Below are 8,937 nucleotides of genomic sequence, written 5' to 3' on the forward strand. Positions count from 1 at the left end.
AAGTAAAGTTCTTAACCTGAGGTACTACTTCTGGGTTAGCGGAGTCTGTAACCTGAAGCATTTGTAACCCGAGGTACCACTGTAGAAAGTCCAGCCGTAGGACTATCATATCATATCATATCATATCATATCATATCATATCATATATCAGCGTTGGTTCTTCATTCCAGACACAGCCAGCCCCTTCATTTGACAGACTGAGGCGACTGTCCCAGGCAGTTGGCTTTGGCTGTCTTGAAAGGGCAGCAAATTGTCGTTTATTTACTATTACTGTGTCTTTACTGCCAGAGAGGAGGAAAGAAGCTTGAGAGATTTTCTGTGTCAAGTGCCAAAATAACTTGGCTGACCTTGGATGCCATGTGTCTGTTTGTGTTTGTTTGTGTGTCATTTTCTGCTCTGCCTCAAGCAACAAAAGGTCTTAGGCTGGCCTTATGCTCTCCCTTTTGAGTGGAAAGAGATGTTGTGAGTGTGGGGATGATTAGGGAGGCAGGAGAGGATATGTTATTTAATGATATCCTTCCTAACTTGAGCTAGCAAGTTCCATATTCTAGCAGAGTTCCAAACATCCCCCTTTTTTAAATTACGCAGCAATCATTTTGATGCTGACTCATCTGAGTCTTACTATTAAAGATTCCTTCCTGGTAAAATCCCTTCTAAACCCTCTTAAAAAGAATAAACACAAGAATCTGATTAACATTAACATAAAAGTAGTTTACTCACAGATTCATTCAGGTTCACAGATACAGTGGTACCTCGGGTTAAGAACTTAATTCGTTCTGGAGGTCCATTCTTAACCTGAAACTGTTCTTAACCTGAGGTACCACTTTAGCTAATAGGGCCTCCTGCTGCCACCGCACGATTTCTGTTCTCATCCTGAGGCAAAGTTCTTAACCCGAGGTACTGTTTCTGTGTTAGTGGAGTCTGTAACCTGAAGTGTCTGTAACCTGAAGCACCTGTAACCCGAGGTACCACTGTATATCCCTGAAGGAAGGCTTAGGTTACGTAACAACTAGAACTATTCCATAAAGAAGTTAGTCCCAAGTGACTGCGACTAAGCAGTCACTTCTCCAAACAAGCAGCAACATACAAAATGGAGAACACACACTGATCAGAACATAGAGGCTGTGTGCTCCTCCATGCTAGTACAACAGACCACACCCTCATCAAGTCATACGTAATGGAAGTCTGTCACAGCTCAGAAGGAAACTGGAAGTCTTCTCCTGAGTGGTACAACACATCCCCTAACATGTCCACTATAGGAATGTTGTACTTGACTGCAGTTTTACATCCCACAATGAGAGACAGGGAACTGCAGCTACTCCATGTATCTTCTCGTCTTCCTCATAATACCCTAGTTTCGCATAAGTGCAACATGGTATCGCAATGGCTTGCATTGTCAGGACCAGATTTATCGTCAGTCAGAGTGAGGCACCCACCTCAGGCAGCAAATGCTAAAAGGAGGAGAATGGTGGCAAGGAGTTTGACGAGCAAATGGCATACCCTGCATCCCATAAACTAGCTTGCTGCCCTTAGGTATGGTAGAAGATGCTGTTGTCCTATCACCAGTGTTAAAATAAGATTCAGCCACTGCTCTGGTCAGTTTCTGAATGGTGGGACGCCATTTTGTCCTTTGCCTCGAAAGCAAAATGTCTTGGGCTATCCCTGTGCATTGCTTCATTGCTGACTCCCAGTAATGTACCTGCCCTGATTTTAATGAGAATGTCCCCTTGAGAATCCCCCATTTGCCAGGGATTCGGTTTGAGTCAACCTGAGAAAGGGCATTCTCGATTCAGACACCCCATCTGTGGAACTCCTTCACACCCCAGAGACCATTGGTGCTTATAAGCTTTCAGCACCAAATGAAGACCTACCCAGGCTTTCGGCTGAATCTGTGTCACAGCACTTGGTAAAAATAGCTATTTACCTGTGTATGTGCTTTTGCCTGGTTTTATTGCATGACCTCCAACATTTCACTGATGAGAATAGGGACATAGTTTATTGACTGACTGATTTTATTGTGTGCTTTTGGCAATTCACTCTGCTCTGACGTTATCTTGTAATGAAAAGAGGGTAACAAAATTTACAAATAAATAAAATAGAAAGCAAATTATATGAAGGGGCATTAGATCATGTATGGTGCTAAATTAGTGGTTTTTGAAAGCAGAAAAGAAACACAGAACAAGATCAGCCCTCTTACATTTAACACACATGGCTTCCTCCGAAGAATCCTGGGGTGTTTAGTTTGTTAAGGGTGTTGGGAACTGTAGTTCTGTGACTGGTGAACTACTATTCCCAGTAGTTTGGGGGGGGTTGGGGGGGGGAGAAGCCATGTGCATGTTGGTGATGTGACAATAAAATCTAGCACCAGCCTTCCTCACAACCATAAGATGACTTATCACAGACACAATTAGGGGACAGTCCAAGTTAAAATCCCAAAAAGAGTGAGGAATGCATAAAGAGTATCTTAAAAAACAGTGTCCTCAAATAAAAACCTGGACTTGCTTTGAGTGATTTTTGCAAAACAAAATAAGGGTTACAAGTATATTATATGGAGAAAGATAGTAATGAAGAAAAGAGAAAGAAGCAGTTTATCAAGAAAGGAAAAGTAGAACCGCATAGAGGAGGAAGGAAGTCTATAAGAACAAAATAAGAATCAGGAATAGAAAATAAGAAGTGAGTCTGTTTGTAAGATTTTTCAGATTTACTGTATGGTTATGTGCTTGCAGTTTCTTTTTGTGTGTGTTTTCAGTTTAGTTTGTTTTTCTTTACGTTTTGAGAGTTTATGTGTTGTCACAAAAATTCAGTAAAAAGCACTTTAAAAAGCAAGCGAACAAACCGTAAGATGACTTATGATTGTGCTTTCCTGCCGACTCTTTCTATACCGCATACGCACCACGCATTCAAAGTGCACGACTCTCCCCAAAGAATCCTGGGATCTGTAGTTTACCCCTCACAGAGCTGGGAATTGTAGTTCTGTGAGTGGTAAGCTACAGTTCTGCATTTGCTTTCAGGGTGCCTTAAATCACGTATGGTGTGTATACAGCCAAAGAGAGTTTGGAAGCTAAATGGTATGCAAGAAAATCCCTCCCACATAACGGCAGTGTGAGTTTGTGCCCTTGTTTTTTAGCTCTCCACTTATTCTTCGCTGAGTAGTATTGATCGCCTTGGCATAGGCTTGCAAACTGCCTCCATCTTTCTTACTAGCGCCACCTGCCCTGCTTCAGGCCTGCAGGAGCCTGCTCTTTCCCCATTACAGTTCAAGGTTCTCCCTGTGGTTATTGCAGATCTATCTTTCAAGGATCCTCCTTCTACTCTGCAAAAATGTACACAGAGACTCCTGAGGCCTTCCAGTTCTTTGTAGCTCTCAAAATAGCAACAACAGAGCAGCGATAAACTAGCTGGCCCAGTTTGTATCAGGAGTGCATTGCTACTTCTTGGGTGGTATCCCTGCCATGTGCCGTGGAGGAAAATAAAATATTCCTCTCCTTAGGGCCTCTAATTATTTAACTTTGGCTTGGAAATGTGGGCCAATTCCTGGCTTGTTGGCACAGGCAACTTCCTCCGAAATCTATCCTATAACCATAGTTTGACTTTCATGTCTGCATGCTGCTGTCAGGTGATCTTTGATAAAATATAATGAAGGAGAGATCTGACGAAAGATTGTGACATACCTTTGTTTAGTGTTGCTGAAGCTCTGGGGTTGAATGCCTCTGGGCTGAACTAGGCACTTAAAGATGTGCCAGAACCTCGAAGGTCTGTTTTCTTTACCTTTCTATTGTTGTAAGACGAACTGTTCTTTTAAGATTAGCACGTTGAGCCGACGTTTTATGTCTAAAATGAGTGAGGTGTGCTTTGCAAAATAAAGGATGGCTTTGATAATGGTGGTGTTTTTAAAAGTTAATTTTAAAAAGATTTATTTTGCAATTTTTAAAAAGAGTTTGGGGGCTAACGTGAGTGTAATTTTGATACTATCAGAGTGTGCAGCCCCTGCCTTTGTGCTGGAGGGAAAGGGTGAGTCTCCACAGCTATTCCAGGAAACCTTGGTCCCAATGCCTGGAGTCACACTACTGATCTTGCCCTCTGTCGGCCCAGTCAATTCTTTATTAACAAGCGGTAAAAATGCCTAGCGTGCAGGCAGGTGGGGGAGAGAAGAGGGGCCATATATTACTTCTTAATTGTTTTATCCCCCCCCCATGTTTTTGTTGTTGTTTAATTGTTTAGTCATATCCGACTCTTTGTGACCCCATGGACCAGAGCATGCCAGGCCCTCCTGTCTTCCACTGCCTCCCGCAGTTTGGTCAAACTCATGTTTGTAGCTTCGAGAACACTGTCCAACCATCTCGTCCTCTGTTGTTCCCTTCTCCTTGTGCCCTCCATCTTTCCCAACCTTAGGGTCATTTCTAGGGAGTCTTCTCTTCTCATGAGGTGGCCAAAGTACTGGAGCCTCACCTTCATGATCTGTCCTTCCAGTGAGCACTCAGGGCTGATTTCCTTAAGAATGGATAGGCTTGATCTTCTTGAAGTCCATGGGACTCTAACAGAATATTAAAAACACAATAGAACATCAAACATTAAAAACTTCCCTAAACAGAGCTGCCTTCAGATGTCTTCTAAAAGTTAGATAGTTGTTTATTTCCTTGACATCTGACGGGAGGGCATTCCACAGGGTAGGCACCACTACCAAGAAGGCCCTCTGCCTGGCTCCCTGTAACTTCGCTTCTCACACTGAGGGAACCGCCAGAAGCACTTCGGAGCTGGATCTCAGTGTCCGGGCAGAACGATGAGGGTGGAGACGCTCCTTCACATTCTCTACAATATCCTTTCGAAGGTGAGGCAACCGGAACTGTACTTCCAAATGTGGTTGCACCACAGATATAATGGCATTATGATAGTGACAGTTTAATGTTGTTCTTTTATGTTTTATATGCATTATGGGAATTACACTAGTGTGTTGGTGTTTCAGTTTTTTTTAACCAGGTAGTGACTCACAAGCATTATAATATAAATCAAATAAAAAGAAAGATCATTCAAACAGCCCCCCCCATCGTCGTGAACAGGATGGTAAGCCCGTGTGGATGAGTGGTCCTCCAGTATGCTGCTACCATGACTGATGTCTCAGATAGCGAGGTTTGCAGAACGCTTTCTGTCGAGATCAACCATCTCGCTTCCACAAATTACAGCACACTTCCCTCAAACAGAAATGGAGCCCAACCTCAGCAGTGGTACGCGTTGCACCCTGAGCTGGAAGAAATCCTGGTGCCAAGGAAGTTGTCGATCTCCCCCCTTGAAAGCTGGCTGACAGTCCAGTATGTCCTCCCTAAAGGTGGAGGTGCTGTCAATGTTTGTGAGAAGCTAGGCTATGAACCCAGCCATCAGTATGACCTCCCCATATCTTCCTGGGATGCAGAGGCTGAGCATGACAGCGGGGAGGGGGGAGGTGAGCTGAACCAGGGCAAAATGGGATGCAAGAACGTTCTGAAGATCCGGAGAAGGAAGATGAACAGACACAAGTACAGGAAGCTGTTGAAGTGGATAAAGTTTTTGCGGAAGAAGGTCATGGAAGGTCGGCGCCGGAGGAAACAAAAAAGGTTTGAATGAGATCTGGAACGCATCTGGAGGAGAGCCGGACTGAGGAAGGCTCCTGAGGGATGGACAACACCCAAGATATATCTCAAGAAGTCCGATTGATGTCTCCATGAAGTTTTTTTTTAAAAAATTAAGCAATATTTAAAGCAATAAAATAAAATAAAATAAATAAAAATAAAAATAAAGATACACACCCAACAAACAAATGGAAATCTATATATGCTCCGCCAACATAGCCATCTCTGGTGATGTGTGCATTTCTTTAATAGGCAAAGTTTAATAATTAGGTGGTTGAATAGTTGAATGATGGTCATAGTGTGCAGAAAATCAAATGGAAAGCTAATGATCCTTATGGGCATTAAGCTCTGCACCAAATAATAGTAATTGAATTATTTCTTGCATGGTGGGAAGCCTGAGAGTTTCCTTCAATCCCTGAAGGCTTTGCAGGGAAAAGGCAGACACAGAGCTCTGCATGGCCCCTGTTATTCCCTTCCCTGGAACTGATTGGCAGAAGATAGGTATGGCATGAAAGTTACCCAACAGCAGCTGTGGTAGAAAATCAACGCGTGGACATTTGGAATCATCAACAAAAAAGTTGCATTTCCTGTTCTCTCTGTCGTTCTGATTTTTACAGTGTTCTCACAATGCATACACTTAAGCATATGGTGTAGGATAGATGCATCTGCCAATTTTGGCATCTCATTTTTTCCAGTGTTCAGTTCTCCACATTTCGGCATCAGTTTGTGGATTTTTTCGAATCTTCACAAAAATTCACCATCATTTTAATGCACACTTCTCCAAATATTTTGGCACACAGCTTTCCCTAATATAATTTTTTGGTGTATATTATTTTCACTACTGTGTGCATCTTAGGTACACATCCCCCTGAAAGACACATTTATGTACACATTACAGTATTTGGTTGAAGAACCACATAACAAAATTCAGAGAAGTGCGACTTTCGGAGAGTAGCTCTGTTTCACTTCACTTCTTGTTTCGTAAAGTTCGAATTAGGGATAATCTCATTGAAATCTAAGCTGAACCATATTTCTCCTCCATTCTTAGTGTAGAGAGAGATTTCTTACATGACATCCCAGAGGAGACAGATGATCATCCCTTCTCTCACTTTGGGTGTTGGCAAAATACCCTACCTTTCTACAAACAAGACAAAATGCAACCTAAAAATAAACAAATGAGCAAAGCCTAAATACATTCAGTGGAATTTATTTATGATTATACATCTATAGGATTGCACAGTGAGTGAGTTTAGGGAAGAGTTGTTTGTTTGGGGAAATATTATGACCTAATAATATGAACTAATTTGTTATATGATTGAGTTCTTTCATTTTTGCTTAATTTATATTTTGGACAAGGGTTTAATGTTGTTGTTTAATATCCTGATGTGTACATATGACTATGAATTGCATCTTGTGTTGTTCTATACATTGTGGAGCGACTGCTGTTGTTGCTTTTATATTATTGTTAATTTCTTGCCAGTTTGATGTAAACTGCCTTGAGCATACTGGCAATATTATGTATAAATATAATTCACTTTGACCTTGATTAATTGAAACCAAGAGCATATTTCAATAACTGCTTAGGACGAAGAGCTATTTATTCTTCGATACTATACAGAATCTCCAGCAAGACAGAATGAATGCTGCAAGCAACCAGGAAGGAAAATCCAAACGACTTATCCTGTGATTAAGAAATAAAGCATCTCATTGATCTTATTCTTGCTTTCATGCCTTCCTAGCTCCTGGAAGCCACGATTGTATGGAGTTGCGTTAACTGATTGAATGTCAGTAGTTGGGTCCCTAAAGCCATTACGTCATGTAATAGAACCTTCAGGAATACATCCATTCGGAAGACATGTGCAATATGCTCTGAATCAACATCTTTCCTTTGGAATTTGCAGTGAACATAGCAACACCAAATATGTCAAGCTGACAGCCCCGGGGATTGAATTCTTTAAGAGACAAGCAGAGCAGGAAACAGCGGTAGCAGGTATTGGCATAATAATTAGACCCATGCGCTAATGGATGGGGGAAAGATGAAAACAGAGCGACATCTAGTGTTCAGTGAGGACAAAAGCAAAACTAATTTGATTATCGAATTGCCAGGTTGCCAACACAGAATTTTTCAAATGGGGGCTAAAAGCCACTTCCTCCTGCAAAAACCCCTGTTATTTTATGTATGTACTTATTAAAATGATATCCAGCCTTCCTGTCAAAGTAGCCTAGGGCAGCAAAAGCAAAAGTTCTAAAACAGCAGAATAAAAAATAATAATATTCAGAACATTGAAAAACACGCAAAACGTCACATACTCCCATAGTTAACAACTTTAAGGTTGTCAGTGTATAATTCAGCCATCAAATGCCTTGGTGAACAGGAATGTTTTAAAATTCACCCTGAATTTGTAGGGAAAGAGATGTACTTCACTTGGGAGGGCATTCTACAAAAAAGGGAACTACCACCCAGAAGCTTTATATCATGGTTTGCTTTATTTCGGAATGAGTCCAAAATAGGAATAATGAGGAAAAAAACTCTGCTAGAGATGAATTTCTTGAGAACAGGATGGTTTGACATGATGGACGCAATCCATCACTGAGTTAAGCATTTTCCAGTGGGGTAAGGTAAAGGTAAAGGGACCCCTGACCGTTAGGTCCAGTCGCGGACGACTCTGGGGTCGCGGTGCTCATCTCGCTTTACTGGCCGAGTGAGCTGGCATACAGCTTCCGGGTCATGTGGCCAGCATGACTAAGCAGCTTCTTGTGAACCATAGCAACGCACAGAAACGCCGTTTACCTTCCCGCCGGAGTGGTACCTATTTATCTACTTGCACTTTGATGTGCTTTTGAACTGCTAGGTTGGCAGGAGCTGGGACCGAGCAACGGGAGCTCACCCCATCACGGGGATTTGAAGCGCCGACCTTCTGATCAGCAAGTCCTAGGCTCTGTGGTTTAACTCAGTAGAGCTCTGTTAGTCCATTGTGATAAGACTGCTTCAGAAACAAGCCTATGTGGTAGGGAGAACCGTACATTGGTTTTGAGCATGCTCAGAGCTGTTTTCCTGAAGGCCAGAAAAGCAACAAGGAAAGCTTCCTACTTTGAGGAATCATAGAATTGTAAAGTTGGAAGAGACCCTGAGGGTCATCTGGTCCAATGCCCTGCAGTGCAGGAATATGCACCTGTCCCATATGGGGATTTAACCTGCAACCTTGGTGTTAGATCACCATGCTCTAACCAGCTGAGCTAACCAGGTTCATTGAGCTGTTTTCTTGTTTAGTATTCGCTTTGTGACCTTGCTAGACAAAGTGAGAGAGAGATCAAGCAAACAAACGACGAGTAT

General features: G+C 42.2%; 1 pseudogene across 1 annotated transcript; it reads left to right on the plus strand.

Moving 5' to 3' along the window:
* Positions 1 to 5,044: 5,044 nt before the first annotated feature.
* On the plus strand, positions 5,045 to 5,672 carry LOC307215632 (small ribosomal subunit protein mS38 pseudogene; annotated as a pseudogene). Its single transcript has one exon. The product of its transcript is annotated as a small ribosomal subunit protein mS38 pseudogene (transcript).
* Positions 5,673 to 8,937: the final 3,265 nt, after the last annotated feature.

Source organism: Podarcis cretensis, assembly GCF_951804945.1.
Source record: "Podarcis cretensis genome assembly, chromosome: 5".
NCBI lineage: Eukaryota > Metazoa > Chordata > Lepidosauria > Squamata > Lacertidae > Podarcis > Podarcis cretensis.